Consider the following 18,942-nt stretch of genomic DNA (forward strand, 5'->3'; position numbering starts at 1 on the left):
CATGCAGGCGAAACGGTGCTTTCTTGGGTCTGCGGAGACGGGGACCCAGGGCGCTGTTTGCTTCAGTGAGATAATGCGAGTAGCACCCATGAGACCGGGCCGTCCTCACAAATGACACCCTCTTTAATAGAACCAAGTCTGCTCTCAGCCACATACTTTTATTTATCTTGAACAAGCCGCAGTTTGAACAGGGAAGTTGAAATATATGGCCATTGGGAACCATTCAGTATTGAATTAATTAAGTTATAGATGAGAAAAGTCAGTAGACGGATACAACAGATGGAGCCAACTGGGGAGTTTTAACAAATACTGTGCATTTATATAATCCCGTTCAAAGCAAAGAACCTAAAAATCTATATTGCAGAGTACATCGATTCCCGAGGATGTCAACGCAAGTGAATCATCATAAACTGTTGTTTGCCGGGAACTATGATAAGTGCTTTTATTTATTTATGCTCACAACAGTCCTAGAGAATACTATTACTGTCCTCGTTCTGCAGAGAAAGAAGCAGAGATACAGAGCTACCATGGAACCTGGACTTTAGAGCCCACATTTTAAGCCAACATACTGCACAGTTATTGGATCTGCAACTCTACATGTATGAAACTATGTATATGGCCACTGAATCACAAAATGACCAGATCCGAACTGCTAAAAACCGAACAGATTATTTCTAGTTAGTAAAAATGCAATTAATTGCTTAATGATACAGGTCATTCTTCTAAGACAGACATCTCTCAGTGCCAAGACCTAGCCCTACCTAGTCTGGGGGATATTAAAGATACTATACTTCGAATAATAGCTTGGTGGAATCCTAGAAGAAGCTTGTCCTAACCACGCGGCTTGCATCCAGGTGTGCTTTGCTCATTCTTAAGGAATCCTCAACCTCCAGCCTCATGTCTGAGAACATAGGATGAGGGACCACAGACATTCTTAGAGGTTATTTGATCCAATATCTGAAATACCCAAACTCTTAGCAAATCGGGTAAGTTTCAAAAGAAATAACCCTAAGATACAGCAGGGAAGTAGTAATGGCTACTTTTAAGTTTTAAAGAGATAAATAAAAAGGATCCAACCTGTATCTTCTCCCCTGAGCACAGGACAGCCATTAACTTGTTAGAAGATCAGGCAAATTATTTTTAAAAGAATAATTTAAAAATAATTTTAAAAGTATTAGTGGTTGGTCACACTAAATGGAACCATCAAACCTCCTATTTCTGACAAATATTATGAAAACATAATAAGAAGCACTCCTAAAGGGAATTAAGGTACAGCCATGCACTGCACAACATTTTGGTCAACAACAGACTGCGTATGTGACAGTGGCCTAATAAGATTATAGTCTCGTTAAAATCTTTTATACTATTTTTTATTGTACCTTATCTATGTTTGGATATGTTTAGATACACAAATGCTTACCATTGTGTTACAATTGTGTTGCAAATGCTTACCATTGTGTTACTACAGTAGCATGCCTTACAGGTTTGTAGCCCAGGAGCAATAGGCTACGCCATATAGCTAGGGTGTGTAGTAGGCTCTACCCTCTAGGTGCACTCTGTGATGTTCACTTAAGTGGCACATGAATGTAATTTCTATCTTGAATGAATCTTAGACACTGTAGACTGTGTTCACCTGTGTTGCTCTCTTTCTCCCCCTGGTGGCCATTTAGAAAACCTTACAGTCCCTGCCCAGGAAGATTTTTTTTTTCCTGAGATTATGGTTTCTATGAGCTATTAAAGGCAAGAGCTGCCTCATAATATTATCTTCACACAAAGAGAGGCTGATGAACAATGCAACCGACACCAAGGAAAGTGATTTTAACTCAAAGACAAAGATCACTATCCCTGAGAACACTGGTCTTACTCCAAGTTAACTCCAAGACTTTTTTGTTTCTTAAATCACTAAGTCGCTTCCTTTTGCTTCTACCAGTTTGAGTTGCATTTCACCTGCAGTTGGAAAAGTCCACCTAAGATATTTCCCCCGTCCTCAAGTCCTCTCCAGTTTGCTGTTAGTCCCCTGCCTCTTCTCACAGACCCAGAACAAACGCTCCTGGTTTCACATCTCTGTCCCCGACTCGTAGTCGGTGGGCGCCCACATGACATGAGTCATGGCAGTGACAACACAAGCCAGTTTTCCACTCATGGTAAAGACAGCCAGTGGTCACCGAAGCCTCCACCTCTAGAATTCCATGAGTCTGAAACCATACACTCTTGTTTTTAAAGGTGTCTTTGGATAGAGAGGATAAAAACAAAGAATTTGTTTATTTCCAGCTTTGGAAGAACAGAAGTCTGGTCAGAAAGGCTGACCAAAGCTTGGGTGTCTCATCTTTCAAGTCTATTTAAAGATCTGTGAATACTGTTTACCTGCAGTCAGACCACCCATGATTTACTTAATGCTTCTCATCACATTTGCAGTTAATGCCTGTTTAATGTTCTCTTTCCCCACTAGGCTGTACACCCTAGAAAGGCAGGGCTGATGTCTGTATTTCTAAGAGTTTTATCTCAAACACACAGCACAGTGCCTGGCACATCAAAAGTTTTCCAGAGGTATTTGTGGACTCGGTAAAGGTATTCGAGACTGATTAAAGATTCCCAACTCCTATATCCGTTGAACATCCTAGAGAGGCCTATGATAGTTCCTGAATTTCAAAGTAATTCTCTCATTAGTACTGAAGAAAGTTGCAATATGACTTTAATCTTGTCTCCATTTTTTTTCTACCTGTAACTGACTACACAAGTTTTGGTCGTGTGGGTGGTCAGACTGGATGAGAAGGAACTTTCTTCCCCTGGTTTCCTCCCCACCCCTTTTATATAGTCAAGATTCAGTACTTATGATTATGTTTTCACAAGATTTTTTTTGTGGGGGATGATGATGGAAACTTTCAAAGGAAATAATTAGTTTTTAATTAAATTCCTTAGATCTTGACATTTTACAGTCTATCTTCACTTTTTTCCATACCCATTTCTTTTCTCTCCCAACTTGAACTTCAGCCAACATTAATTTTGGAGAGGCTTTTTTTTTTTCCTCTCTGAATGGTCACTTCTTCCAGTCCTGCTACTTGTCATTAAATTCTGGATCAAGGGCATTCCCCTGAGTCACGATGACCCCTCAAATCTTATCATCAACCAAAACAACTCGAGTCCTCTCCTGCCTGTCCTTCAGATGGCATTCTAAGCACAGCCTCCAGCCTTCCAATCCCTGGCCCTAAATGACTAGGAAGACGAGATCTTTTCTAAAACTCTAACACAACATTGGAAGAACAGAAGGCAGGCTCTTCCTAAAGATCAGGGGAGATGGTATCCCTGGTGAGAGAAAATCAAGAACCTGCCCTGTGCCAAGTGCTTTACAGAGCCGGAGTGACCTCGGAGTTCTCCAGGTCCGGAGGAAGTGGCTGGGGGAACGGACGAATCTCAAAACTGCAAGGATGACACAATACTAGTATATCTAATATGTTCGCCAGATTCACAGATTTCAAGAGAAAAACTTTAGGATCATGTTAAAAAATTATTTGAAAAATCCAAGATCCGGTCACAATTAAATATTTGTAGTACGGTAAACTAGAAAGAAACATCCGGTAACAACCATCATATCTGCCAGAAATGTTCAGCAAGCATTATACTCAAGTAGCAAAAAGTTAGAAGCATTCGCATTAAATTCAAGAATGCGAGAACATTTATTCTTAACGCTGCCTTCCGCAGATTCCCGGAGATCCTCATTAACGCATTAAGACAAGAAAAATAGGGAAACTGAAAAGAGAGATGAAACAGTCATTATTTTCAGAAAATATGATCCTCTATATTTGGGGGCAGACCTAATAGACTTAGCTGATAAACTGGATGTGATAGAGACAGGTAAAGAGAGATCGAAGGGGACACGTAGGCTCTTGGCTTGAGCCCTCAGTGTTTTTCACACCTTCAACAAATTTAGCGGGAAATGGGAGTATGGGATTAAGAAAGTATCAGATAGACAGTTGGCTATATGAGTCTAGACGTTAGAGGTTTGGGGTGTAGACTCGAGGAAGAGATATTAGATAAGCAATGTGATAGATGAGTCCAGACTTCAGAGCCGAGATTAGGTCTGAAAATATAAATTTAGACTTTATCAGAATATAGATAGTGTTCAAAGGTTTAGGCTCAATCGAATTCCTTCCGAAGGACCTTGAGAATGCTGCAGGCCAACATTTTGAGGCAAGTGAACGAGCTTGAGAAGGACTAGCCTGGCGAGATAAGAGGAAAGCCCAGACCTAGGGGAGTGTCCCAGAACCAGGGGAAAGAAAATAATTTTTTAAAGCGGAAGAGGGAGCAGATGTCAACAGTCCCATGTTGCTGAATACTCATGAAAAAGTCACATAAAATGAGAACGGAGAGGTAACTTTGCGATGTCTTCGGGAGGCTGCCAGTGATCTCGTCAAGGTCGACGGTGACTGAGAAAGGAACCCAGCTGGGGCAGGCTGAGGAGAATGGGAGAGGAGGGCTCATGCTTTTAATACGTTTTCCTGGTAAGGAAACAGTGCGCCTATTCTTTGGGAGGGTGATAACTGGAAGGATAAAGGGCCAAATACTAGAGAATATTTATCCATAGATGTGAATAATGCAGTATGGAGGGAGAAATTATGGCTTGTGTGTTTGGAAGGAGAAAAAAGTACATGAAATTTAGTTTTATATGAAATTATAGTTTTTCAGTAAAGGTAAAGATGGTAGATAGAACACGATCCATGGGTTAGCCAGACAAACTGATTTTCTATCAACTCGTTTAGATTTTGTTATTCACTTGATGTTTAAGAGACTAATGTATAAATATTTTTTCTTTTGACAAAATATAATTAGCTCAGAGATTATTTTTATAATAGTTAAACATCTGAGGAAGGGGGGGTCTCCTAATAATAGCACCTTCCTTCTCAATGTATCTTTGGTAATTAGGCTGAAACTATATTGACAAAAGACTTATTAATTCATATCTAAAACCCTTCTACAGATGAAAAGTAGAAATCTGACTAGAATCACACAGACTATCTGCTCTCAATTCCCATAATTCTGTTGGATTTGAAGCAGACACGGGAAACTTCAGTTTTCTTTCTTTCTTTCTTTCTTTCTTTCTTTCTTTCTTTCTTTCTTTCTTTCTTTCCTTCCTTCCTTCCTTCCTTCCTTCCTTCCTTCCTTCCTTCCTTCCTTCCTTCCTTCCTTCCTTCCTTTCTCTCTCTTTCCTTCCTTCCTTCCTTCCTTCTTTCCTTCCTTCCTTCCTTTTTCCTTTTTCTTTCTTTCTTTTTCTTTTTTTTTTTGGCTGCTCAATATTTGGATCCTGATGTCGTTTGGGGTTTTCCTCAAGGATTCTGAGTCTGAGTGGAACCCAAGGCCCTTCTTCACAGAACACTAGCTAAAAATGCCAAGTATACATATTTCCTCCCCTCAACCCTTGTACCTAGACTGTAGTCAGTCGAGTCCCTTGGATGTTGAGTCCCAAGCAGACAACTCAAGAAGAGTGGAAAGGGCAGGATCCGTTCTGTTGGTGGCATCCAGTGACCAGAGCCTAAATCCAAACCCTCCTGTGGTATAATCTTTGATATATCAGACCTACTCCATTCGATCGTGCTTCACTCTATTACTGCCTTTTTTACATATTGAAGGTTTGTGGCAACCTCGTGTTGAGCAAGTCAATCGGTGCCATTTTCCTGAGAGCATGTCTCTGTGTCGCATTTTGGTAACTCTCATACTTCAAAGTTTTTATTAATATCGTCTTTGTTACGGTGATCTGTGGTCAGCGATCGTCGATGTGACCACTGTAATTGTTTGGGGACACTGCGAACCGTGCCCGTATAAGACAGCAAACGTAATCCATAGACATTGCGTGTGTTCTGACTGCTCCACCAACCAGCTGTTTCCCCATCTCTCCCCTTCTCCCAGAGCCTCCCTACTCCCTGAGACGCAAGAATATTGAAGTTAGGCCAGTTAGCACCCCTCTGATGGCCTCTAAGTGTTTGAGTGAAAGGAGGTGCCACATGTCTCTCACTTTAAATCAAAAGCTAGAAATGATTAAGCTTAGTGAGGAAAGCCAAGACAGGTCAGAAACTAGGCCCGTGGTGCCAAACAATTAGTCAAGTTGTTAATGTGAAGAAATAGTTCTTGCAAGAATATTGAAGTTAGACCAGTTAGCACCCCTCTGATGGCCTCTAAGTGTTCGAGTGAAAGGAGGTGCCACATGTCTCTCGCTTTAAATCAAAAGCTAGAAATGATTAAGCTTAGTGAGGAAAGCCAAGACAGGTCAGAAACTAGGCCCGTGGTGCCAAACAATTAGTCAAGTCGTTAATGCGAAGAAATAGTTCTCGAAGAAAATTAAAATTACTCCAGTGAACATATGAATGATAGGAAAGCAAAACAGCCTGATGGGAGAAAGTTTTAGCGGTCTGGATAGAAGATCAAGCCCTTAAGCCAAAACTTAATCCAGAGCAAGGCCCTAACTCTCATCAATCCTGCAAAGGCTGAGCAAGGTGAGGACACTGCAGAAGAAAAATTTGAAGCTACGAGAGGTTATTGGTTCATGAAGTTTAAGGAGAGAAGCCGTCTCCATAACAAAAGTGCAAAGTGAAGCAGTAAGTGCTGATATAGAAGCTGCAGAAAGTCATCCAGTAACATTCTGGATAATTAATCAAGGCGGCTGCACCAAACAGATTTTCAACGTAGAAGAAAATCTATGATTTGATGAGAGAAGACGCCACCTAAGACTTTCATAGCTAGAGAAAAGCCTGTGCCTGGTTTCGAAGCATCAAAGGATGGGCTGACTCTAATGCAGCTGGTGACTTTAAGTTGAAGCCAGTGCTCATTTACCATCCCAAAAATCCTAGGGCTCTTAAGAATGATGCTAATTCTACTCTGCTAGTGCTCTAAAAATGGAACAACAAAGCCTGGGTGACAGCATATGTGTTTACAAGATGATTAACTGAATATTTTAAGCCCACTGTTGAGATCTACTGTTCAGAAAAAAAAGATCTTTTCAAAATATTACTGCTTACAGACATCTGGTCACCCGCGAGCTCTGATGGAGATATATGACAAGATTAATGGTATCATGTCTGCTAACACGACGTCCTTTCTGCAGCTCCTGGATCAAAGGGTAATTTCGACTTCCAAGTCCTTTTATTTAAGGAATACATTTCGTAAAGCTCTAGTTGCCATCAATAGTGATTCCTCTGATGGATGTGGGCAAAGTAAATTGAAAACCTTCTGGAAAGGATTCACCATTCCAGTGCCATTAAAAACATTTGTGATTCAGGGGAAGAGGAGTTTGGAAGAAGTTGATTCCAGCCCTCATGGATGACTTTGAGGGACTCAAGACTTCAGTGCAGGAAGTAACTGCAGATGTGGTGGGAAGGGCCAGAGAAATAGAATTAGAATGGAGCCTGAAGGAATATGTGGCTGAGTTGCTGCGATCGCGTGATAAAGCTTGACCAGGTGAGGTGCTGGTCAAGCTGAATAAGCAAAGAAAGTGATTTCTTGAGAGGAAATCTACTCCTGGTGAAGATGCTGTGAAGACTGTGGAAATGACAACAAAGGATTTAGAATCTTACACAACCTGAATTGATGAAGCAGCAGCAGGGTTAGAGAAGATCGACTCCGATTTAGAAACAAGTTCTACTGTGGGTGAAATGCTATCAAACAGCATCGCATGCTATAGGAAAATCGTTCACGAAAAGGAAGAGTCAGTCGGTGCGGCAAACTTCATCGTTGTCTTATTTTTAAAAATTTCCACAGCCACCTCAGCCTTCAGCAACCACCATGCTGATCAGTCAGCAACCATCAACGCTGAGGCGAGACCCTCCACCAGCAAAAAGATTATGACCTGCTGAGGCTCGGATAACGGTTAGCATTTTTAGGTTCCTGACCTTCTCCATGCAGTTCCTTCTTTTGCTTGCCGTGCAGAAGCTATTCAGTTGGCTCATCATTTGCTCTCAGGAGGATGTGCTCTAAATATAGGTGTACATGCCATATGCCGTGAGGGAGCAGGTTCAGCATCCACCGACACAGCCATCCTTGACCCGCCTCCGATAAACCATTTTTAAATTAAGGTATGTATATTATTTTTTAGACTTAATGCTGTTTCACACGAGTACAGTATAAACGTAACTTTTATATGCCCTGGGAAACCAAATTGTCATGTGATTCGCTTTATTGCAATATTCTCTTTATTGTGGTGGCCTGGAACCGAACCCTCAGTGTCTCCAAGGAGTGCCTGTACATCTGAACATCTAGGTCCCAAGTCCTCGTGTATTCAGACCTGGTTCTCCATCAGTCATGTGATCTACCCAAGTTATTTCTAGTAAGCTTCTTTCCTACAGAATTTAGCCAAGGCTTTCCTCTCTGTTACTTGCCAACCAAGATCTCTGAGTGCCACACTAGATATGCTCACAACTGTACCATCCTCAGGCCAACCCGACAGCCTCTTCCTCCGAGAACGCCATCCAATCTTTGGAATCTCTGTAAGGCCCAAATAGTACCTACATTTTCTCCTTTGCAGCGTTAGATCCTATTTGGCACACAATGGGCTAAACCCTGACCTCCTAAAGTCAGTTTTAGACTCAGGCAGAGGAAAGAAAGAGAAAGAATGAGCGTAAGACTATTCATATCCAGAGTAGAATTCACTCCAGTCCCATCTTCATGAACTACTCTCCCCAATGGCTAACCAGTGCATTGCACACGAGTTTTCAATAAGTATTTGTGGAATAAATAAATCCAGAAAAAAAAATTAGAAAACAGTATAAAATAGAAAAAGAGCTGAAGTAGGGACCAAAAATTGGAGCACTATGTACCATTTCTTCTTCTTCAAATACTCTAGATATCGTTTTCCGTATTTGTAAAATGAAGAGGCAAAATAGTTCTAAGTTCCTTTCAGCTCAGAAATTCTTTGATCTGGGAATAAATATACTTGAGTAGTAGGACTCAAAACTCTGTGGTACAAGTTAAAAAAAAATAATAATTCTTTTTTTGGTGAAAAAAAAATGAGGCTCTATCTCGTGTATTTTTCCCAGCACTCAGCAGAATAAATGTAGGTTTCACTCATCAGCAAAGCTGTAAACGCTGATGTGCTCACGTTTGCACACACAGCACGAGTTCCCATGGGAATGCACTGGAATGCGCCCAGTGCCTACCGCGAGCTGTAACGTACTGCAATGCCCATTGAAAAGTGTTACCTCTGAGGCGCCAGCAAACCCATATTCCCACAGCATCTTCTGAGGCTACCCTGTCCTTCTCAAGGTTAAACTCACTCACGGATGCAAATTGCCCAGCTGGGTTTTAATTAAGGCTCTGCTCCCACTCTCCCTTGGGTTTTTCTGTCACATCCACCCCTCCTCCTCCTCCTCCCTATTTCTCCCTTAGTCACGTCTCTCCTTTCCCTTAACTCCCTCCACACAGGCCCAGGGCGAGGAGAGCTGGCAATAATGAGGCCCCAGGAACTGGTTCAAAGCCTGCGTAAAACTTTTTAAATTAAACCCTCGAGATTTGAAGAGCTGTCATTAGAATGCGTGATTTGAAGCAAACGAACGTGACCCCGCCATCTATTTGGCACAACTCTGTGCCCGTGGGTCAGCCGGGCTCTGACGCTGACGCCTGGATGGAGCGAACTGTTCCAACCGTTGACTTTCCTGACCCCCCAAGTGGGCAAAACCTCCCTTGAATGTTTCTGGAAGTGTCCCCAACTCTCCTCTTGCTGAACAGTGAGGAAGCGTTTAATTTGCCAATGTTAAGATCAGTTGCTTTGATAAATATCTATGGGAATAAGTCTTTGCATTTGTGGAAAATTCCACAAAAATGTTGGATTCCTGGAAGTGGAATTAGAGAGTGAAAGGGTTATATATTAAGGACTCAATATAGATGCCTGTTTTTTTTTTCCTTTCACTCATGCATACAAACAAATATTTATTGAGCCATATATATATATATGTGCCAGGCATTCTTCTAGGTGCTGGAATATGTCTGTGAACAAGATAGGCGAAGTTTCTGATCTCACAAAGTGGCTATTCCAGCGGTTAAGGAAGACAATACACAATTAAGAAAACATATGTAATATAATTATAAATGGTAACAAGCACTATAAAAATACATAAAATGGGCTGATAGAGAGTGGATGTTAGCTTCTTGCCTTCCTTTATTCCCTCATACAATTATCAGCAGATTCAGTCAGCTTTACCTTCTAGATACACGCAGTACCGAATTCAGTCTTTTCCCACCACCTTTATTGTTATCGCCCTAATCCAAGTCACCATCATCTTTTGCCTGGACATTTCCAATATCTGCCTTTGCCTCCATCTTCCTTCCCTATGTTCTCTTCTCCCCAGAGCAGTCGGATTGATTCTTTTCAAGTATAAGGCAGATCATAGAACTCAGCTGCAAAAGCACTTCAAATAGCTTCTTCTTTCTCCCAGAGTAAAATCCAGTCATTGTCATGGTCTTTAAAGAAATCCGTGGCCTGGACACTGCTACCCCAGTTCCCATCTCCATCATTCTCCTTCCCTCTCACGTTCCTCTCCAGGTCCAAGTGTGATCCTGCCCCAGGGCCTTTCCACTTGCTGCTTCCTCTGTTTAGAATGCTCTTTCTCCAGCTCGCTCTCATTTTCTCAGCTCTTTGCTCAAATATCATTTTTTTTAAAGAGAAACAATCACTGGCCATCCCAAATAAAATAGCGTAACCTCCCCCATAGCTTCTTTATCATGTTTCTTTGCACGGACCATCACTTGACATGTTTATTTGTATAATTTGTTATGGACTGTTTTTATTCTCTAAGATAGAAATTTCATAGGTAAATGACTTTATCTGTTTTACTCATTATTATATTCACAGTGCCTACATTCATACCTGGGTTCGATATTTGTTGAATGAATGGATAAACCACCATATGCAAAATATGTTCATTAATGACAGTGTTTCAACCTAGCGAGAGATTTCTAGGGGTATTCTGTAGGACTAGATAGCGTGCCCTAGCTTGCTTTTCATTTTTATCAATGACATGAATTAAGAAATAGTAAAGGTTTTCTCTAAATGTTGTATATACGACCTGTTATCAGAATCATCTTCAGCAATGTTTTCCAAACTGTAGATCACTAATCATTAGTAGGCAGTGAATACAGTTCCGCAGGTTCTGAACAGATGTTTTTTTCTTAACCAAAGAGAATATAGCTAGGCTGTACCAGAATGGAATTGAATTGGAAAAAAATTAAATTTATCACACATAATACAGGTAAGTGTCGTTTTGTGAAAGTTTGTTTTAATTATATATATATGGGAGGTTTGGGTGCACATACTGAGGTATGATGTAAAAAATACCTATTATAAGTCACAATTTTTAAAAAAGTTTGAAACACAATGACCTTGACTGTTGATTCCAGGAAATCAATCCAGAATGCCCTGGACATAATGCGAACAACAGCAGAAAACAATGAAATGGAAAAAGAGAGAGACGGAGGAAAAAAAAAAAAAATCAATGAACCAAAAAGCTAGTCCTGCAGAAGATGGTAAAGAAGCACCTCTCAGGAAAATTCCATTTATGCATGAGACTTACCATGTGAGATCATCTCTGCTTCCTCTCACACCTCACTAAAACAACAATTAAGGGACTACAAAAGGCATAAGGATCTTCGAGGATCAAGAAAATGGGAGCAGAGATGATAGCAACAAAATTTTAGACTTCGCAAAACAGACAGTTGTGTGACCAACTTAGCAGACCAAGGAAAACAGAAACCTAGGCTGGAAAAATAAATAGGAGCCCTGATCCCAGATTTATACTGCAGATTACCAGGGAGTCCCTGGAATTGGGGAGGAGCGGGGCTTTGAAGGGCGAAGACCATGAGGGCTGGTTTAAAAGTCTGCAGAGAAGCAGTGAGAGCCCTACCCTACTCTACCCCAAGTGAAGATGGGGGAGGTTGCACTGGAGGAACCCTGTACTCAGGGACACTGTTCTATGCAAGAACAGGCGTCGTATGCTGGAAACAGGGGCAGAGAGCGAGACTTCTTCCCCATCTCACCCTCAAACCCCTTTCCCTATCATATTCTCAGGATGTCGGCAGCCAGACTTGTCCCTACAGGCTAGAGTTTAGTGACTCCCTTTCTGAGTACACTGACAAGTCAGTAGAAGAGACTTACAGATCCCGACACTTAGAGGTCCCTGCTGAAGTAATTGAGGCACCACTCAGTTGTCGAAGCCTGCCAATCAACAAGCTTTGTCTGTACATACTGTTCTTCTAAATAGTTTTTATCGACTCTTCATAAGTATAAACAGAGAGCTAGGAAGCACCAGGCGTTTTTTTTAAAAAAAACTCTAATATTAGAGTAAACATAATACGCAAAAAGAAATTTCAGGAGAAAGAAAGATATTACAAAAAATATATATAGCGAATTTCCTCTGAGAAATTAGAAAAGACATTGCGTCCATCAAATGAAAACAAATAGAATATCACATTGCACAGGGAAAGGATGCACCAGAGAATAAAACGTTCTTTAAAATCATAATCTTGACAGTAGAAATGAAAAATTAAACGAAAGTATTGGAAAATAGTCAAGAAAATCTTCCATCAGTAAAGCAAAAAAGAGAAGGAAAACTAGAGAAAATACATACTTAAAAAAAAAAAAAAAAGGAGAAGAGCCGCCAGAAGGTTCAACACCTGAACAGGTGTTTCACAGAGCGAGAACAAAAACAATGGAAGGAACAATAGTAGCCAAAACATAACCGACGAATACGTTCCAGAAACAAAAGCCATGAGTTTCAAGATTGAAGGGATCCACCCAGGCACTCCTGATTCATTTCAAAAGTGACCCACATCACGGCACAGTGTCCTGATACTTCAAGTCCCTCTGGACAAAGAGAAGACACCAAGTGTCTTCAGAGAGAAAGAGAAAAATAGGTGACATGAAAAGGGGCGAGAATCAGAATGGGACCCTGCCCCTCAAAAGCAACTCCAACCCGGGTAACAGTGGAATCGTCTGCACGATTCTGAGGGATAATGACTTTCAGCAAAAAATTTTACATTCCCCCCAAAAATATTAATCCATCGCGTGGACAGATAAAGAGATTATCAGACATTAAAGGCCTCAATACCTCTCTTTTCCCACATTCCCTTTTTTAAGGAAGTTTCTAGGGGGATATTTTCCAACCAATAAAGGAATAAAAAAGAGAGAGAGAGAGATCCAGCATTCAGGAAACAGGGATCCAAGAGAGAGTGAGATGAGCTCCAGGATAGAGATGGAGGGAGATGCCAGGGAGACAGCTGTGCGACACTGGAGTGGGAGTTTGGGGCTTCAGGAGGGAGGTCTCCACAACAATGGTGAAACTGACACATTGCCGATATGCTCAAATGTACTTGGAGATTCACTCTCTGGGCTCGGTGTTCCAGGATAAAGTAATGATGGCTGTAAAGAAAGCTAAGTAAACAACAACAATAACAAACATAGGTCATTATCAACTCTAGGGAAATAAAAGTTTGACAAGAATGGAAATGTAATAATTGGTGATAATAGTATATTCTATGGCTCATCCGTGAATAATATTAGCATAATCACAATCACATACATAGTGAATCTCATTCTATACCAGAACTATGATGTCGTTATTACATGGAGAAGAGATGTATGTGTTTGTCTTATATGTGTTTGTGTTGGGGAAAAGGAGTGTAACAAAGCCAAATTTTCGTCTTCCATAGTAGAAAGTTGAGAAATAATATATAAAACCAAAACAAACAACAAAAAAAGTAGATTCAGATTTTTTTAAAGTACCTTGCCAGACCAAGTAATTAAAAGAGTTGACATTGAGGAGAAGTCAGAGGCAACAGAATTAAAAAAGCAAGCCATCATCTGTTGTAGGATTAACATGCACAGTGATCGTGAATAGACTGATCAGCGGAATAAAAGGGTATGAAGAGCACAGGAGTGTAATAAAGTAAGAATGGCCAACCCCTGGGAATGTGGGTGGGGCAGGGGTTACTGCCCTCTAGGGAACCCTCGCTTTCCTTCTAACGCCAGCGGCACAGGTACAGGCAGGACTCGAAGGCCAGTCGCACAGCACACGAATCCCGACTCTACTACTTCCTAGCCACGTGCACGTGGGCAAGTCGCTTCACTCCTGAGGGCCTCAGTTTCCTCATCTGCAAAATGCTGATAATAATGGGATTGTCTGAGGATGAAGTGATGCAGTCTAAGTGAAGAGCTCGTGATAGTGCCTGGCCCACACTAAGTAGTGGCGTCTCGATGATCGTTATTGTACCTTTATTAATTAAGGACCTCCTCGAGGCTCTGCTCCCAACTCTGAGACTAACTCTTGCTGTTACTTACCCGCTTGGCATTGCCAGACTTGCTTTGTTTCTGCTCTGCTCTTGGCTTTCCGAGGAGCTGGCATCCTTACCTTCCGCTCTAGGCCTGCTGCTTGGATTTCTTCCATCATTTAGAGCACCCTGTGGCCTGCCCGCTCCTGCCTCAGATTCCCAATGAGGAGATCCCTAACAAGTGCTATGAGAACTGCCTGTTACAACCAATTTGGCCCCTTGCCTCCTCCATACCAGTTCCGTTCCATACGTCCTGGCATTTGTGCAGACATGAACATACTGGTTTTTACTCAGTGCCCACTTACTCTGGGACAGATCTCTAGATCCAGGGTTGATATTTCAGGTTCCTGCTTCCCTAGACTTATCACTCACAGTAGTAACTAAAATTGGTACAGCCCTTTACAGTTTATGCTACACAAATATTACCTAATTAAATTTCACAACGAGCCTTTGAGATAGGCATTTTTAGTACATAATAGATAGATAGATGGATGGATGGATGGATGGATGGATGGATGGATGGATGGATGGATGGATGGATGGATGGATAAGTAGGTAGGTAGATAGATAGATAGATAGATAGATAGATAGATAGATAGATAGATAGATAGATAGATAGATATTCAGGCAAGATAAATAAATTGTCCAAAGCTGCAAAGAATTAGTAGCAGAAATAGAACTAGAAGCCAGGTTTCCTGTCTCCAGATACTGTATTCTTTGCAGAATAGCACACCACCTATAACGTCTGCATAGACTTACACCACTCAGAACCCAGCCGTAAACATGGCCAAGCCTCCACGTCCAGCCCATCCTCTCTCCCCTGGACTTCCACACTCACGTCGGCAGCTGTTATACAGCATCCCCTGAAGGGTCACACGCAGCTCAGAACGCACGGTTCTGACCTCAGCATCCTATCCTCACTAGCTCTGTGCTTACGCCTCCGCTTCTGTCAACAGCCTCAATTTTTTCCTACACAGAAAACCTGGGAATAACACTGGACTTATCCCTCACCCTCACCTGTCCCATTCAGTTATCTTTTGAAAGTGAACGTTCTTTCTTTGCGTCATCTCTTGTATGGGAACTGTCCTGCCCATTCGTACACCCCCTGCTGGAATCCAGGCCCTCAGCATTCCCCTTTCAGCTACACTATAATCTCTTCACTTCTCATTTGTTCCTAAAACCACACCGGATTAATCTTGGTTCCATGTCACACTGTCTCCTGCAGAAAAGTTTTCGGTGGCTCTCCATATCTTTTAAGATAAATTTCTTAACACGGTGTTTCCTAAATCACGAGTTGAGAAAGTCCATGTTCTTTGGTATTCATAGATGCTTCATTTAGAAAAGGAAGGAGAAATGTTACCCTCTATCACCTCTTCTCCATGTACATGCCCATTGGTTCAGAGCTTGAATATGTGATCGAGAGACCTAAAACTTTCTTTTCAAACTAGTATTTTCAAAATGCACTTCATCCCAGAGTTTTTCATGAAAACAGTAACATCTGATTGGCACTGATGTTCCAAGAAACACAGTTTAGGGCATTCGCCACCTCACCTCCATGTCCCTTTCTGAAATTACCTTCTACCACTACCCTATGCAAATCCTTCCTGGTCTTCAACTTGGCTCCTGACCAAGTCAAACCAAGTCCCGCCTTTGAGTCTGACATCATCCTCCTCTGACCACCCGAGGCCTGTCGAGTGTTCCAGACCCAGCTCATTGCACTGCGAATCACAGTCCCAGGTTTTCTACATGGCCCTGGTTTTGTATGATTTATCCTTCTTAACAAACATAATTCAAATACAGTATGAGATGTGATTATTTGAGGGATTCTTATTATAAGTAAATTCACATTCAAAAAAATATTAAATTACATATCCTAACTTCCGATTTCTACAGTTGGTTCACTATAAGTATTAAGCACATCTATTTTTGTAGTTTATCAGAAGCACTGTATACACTTCTGTATTGTTAATTATGCTTTTAACCCTTCATACCTCTCCAACAAGGTTGGTCTATTGATTTACAGTACTTATTTATCTCCCAGAATGAGATGCTCAAAAACTCAGGTTGATTATAATGATAATTCTAAGGCTGTCTATCAGACTGCTCATGGGCTTTCAAATGCAAAGTCTTTTTTACCCAAAATACAGATCTGGGCTTTAAAGACCAAGCCGACTGCCCATACGCTGCTTTAATTCATGGAATAAGGTCTGGCCCTCAGCGGGGCCTCTTAAAGCCACAAAACTTAAGGAAGCAGAAGGCACTAGTATTGGAGTCTTTATGACATCCATCTGCAGAAGGAGCTGAGTTTTTAGGCTACTGATCTTTTTTAAGACTCGCCTGGTACTCAAACATCATAACTGAGGAACCAAATGAAGAACTGTACAAAAGCAGAAAATGAGCCAGTGTAGACAGGTGCTTAGGCACAAAACAAGTGAATGCACCAAGTTATCTGTGGGTGAAATAATAGGATGTTTTGGATTTGCATTAAAATGTTGCAACAAAAAGAAATAAGCCAAAGAGTGTGGGGGAAGATAGATTCGACAAGATTGGCAAAATGTTGAGAATTGCTAAATTGGATAACAGATGCATGAGGGCTCATTATACTGCTCTGTTTTATGTATATATGAGAATTCCTATTATAAAAAGCTACGAAATGTGTGAATCTGTACCTCTACCAGGTTCTACTCATTTCACACGCCTCTCTCTCCCAATCACCCAGCCTGTTGCCATCATTACCTCCGGCCTCTGAGCAAGGCCAACCCGGAATTAACTTCTATCACTAGGACGTAAGCAAATGGAGCCCAGACTCCTCTTTTTCCATCTTTTCTTCTGCCCACCGACTGACCTACTTACCTATTATCCCGCCCAACTGCCACCTACACACCTCTGCCCTTTCTTGCTCCAGCTCCATCAGTTTTCTATAAACACTTTGACCAAGTGTGCCCAGACATTCACAATTTTTCACCTACAACTGAAGCTACGTCAGCTGTCAACTGATGCCAGGTATATGCCTTTCTCTGCTTTTGGTGTCCTCATGCTTTCTCTGTGACAACGTGAATGCTGACCCTACTACTGCCCTAACCCTGACCTTCTGTGCATGCTCTGCTTCTAAGTTCCCTTAGATAGTGCCTTCACATGATGCTCACCATCCGGCCTTAAAGAGGCACAGAAAGGCAGAGGATTGTATGTAGAAAGTTGTAAGAGAATCAAGATGTGCCCTATCATAAAAACCAAAGAAGAAAGAGTTTCAAGGATACAGTGGTCATGGCAGCAAAATGCACTAGAAAAATCTATGGAGATTTTAGTTAGAAGAGGGTTTTGGTAACTAAGAAATCAGGACCGAATGTGATTATTTCAGAATCAATCGAGATGGATTCCAAGAACATAGAATTCAGGCAAGAAAAAGGCAGAAGATAGACTGAAAACTTACCTGAGAATATGTACAATGATGAGAAGGAGGAAAATATAGAATCTCATGCAGAAAGAAGTTCAAACCTGGGAGTTTTCAAGACAAGTTAGGCAGACCTGGGCAAGCTTTGAAGGCCAAGAAAGGAGCCAGTGGAAAGAGGAAGACTGAAGAACTGAGGGAATCAAGAACCAAGCACGCATGGTCTTGGACGTGACAGAAAGGATTGAAGATGAAAATACGTATTGAACTACTGGCCTTGGAGAGGAAGAACACACCTCCTTTCTGACATTAGAAAGATAAGTGGAATACATTGATCAATGGAACAGAATAGAGAGCCCAGAAATAAATCTACATCTATACGCTCACTTAATATGTGACAAAGGAGGCAAGAATATACAATGGGGTAAAGACGGTCTCTTCAATAAATGGTGTTGGGAAAGTTGGACAGATACATGCAAAAAAAAAGAACCTCGACCACCTTCTTACACCATATACAAGAACAGACTCAAAATGGATTAAAGACTTAAATGGAAGACCTGAAACCATAAAACTTCGAGAAGAAAACATAGGCAGTAAACAATCTGATATTGCTAACAGCAATTTCTTTTCGGACATAACTCCTCGGGCAAGGAAAACAAAAGAAAAAATAAATGGGACTACATCAAACTAAAATTTTTTGCACAGCAAAGGAAACCATTGACAAAATAAAGAGACAACTTACTGAATAGGATAAAATATTTGTCAAAGATACATTTTATAAGGGGTTAACATTAAAAATTTATAAAGAACTGACACATTTCAACATTAAAAAAATAATTCCAATTTAAAAATGGCCACATGAATTGACTAGATATTTCTCCCAAGAAGACATACACATGGCCAGTAGACATATGAAAAGATGCTCAAGGTCACTAATCATCAGAGAAACGCAAACTAAAACCATGATGAGATATCATTTCTCACCTGTCAGAATAGTTATCATCAATATATCAACAAACGAGTATCGGAAAGGATACGGAGAAAAGGGAACTCTTGTACATTGATGGTGGGATTGCAAATTGGTACAGCCACTATGGAAAACAGTTTGGAGCTTTCACAAAAAATTAAAACTCGAGATAATTATGCTAAGCAAGATAAGCCAGACAGAAAAAGTTGAAAATCACATGATATCACTTATATGTGGGATATAAACCTAAAAGCAACAAATGAACAGGACAAACAAACAGAGATTC

General features: G+C 41.0%; 1 protein-coding gene across 10 annotated transcripts in view; it reads right to left on the bottom strand.

Annotated features, from left to right (window-relative positions):
- The window catches only part of LOC102894895 (olfactory receptor 2A14), a 311,951-nt gene that overhangs the window by 224,580 nt on the left and 68,429 nt on the right, over positions 1-18,942 (bottom strand). The window lies entirely within an intron of this gene.

The sequence above is a fragment of the Pteropus alecto genome, unplaced genomic scaffold, assembly GCF_000325575.1.
Source record: "Pteropus alecto unplaced genomic scaffold, ASM32557v1 scaffold22, whole genome shotgun sequence".
Lineage (NCBI taxonomy): Eukaryota > Metazoa > Chordata > Mammalia > Chiroptera > Pteropodidae > Pteropus > Pteropus alecto.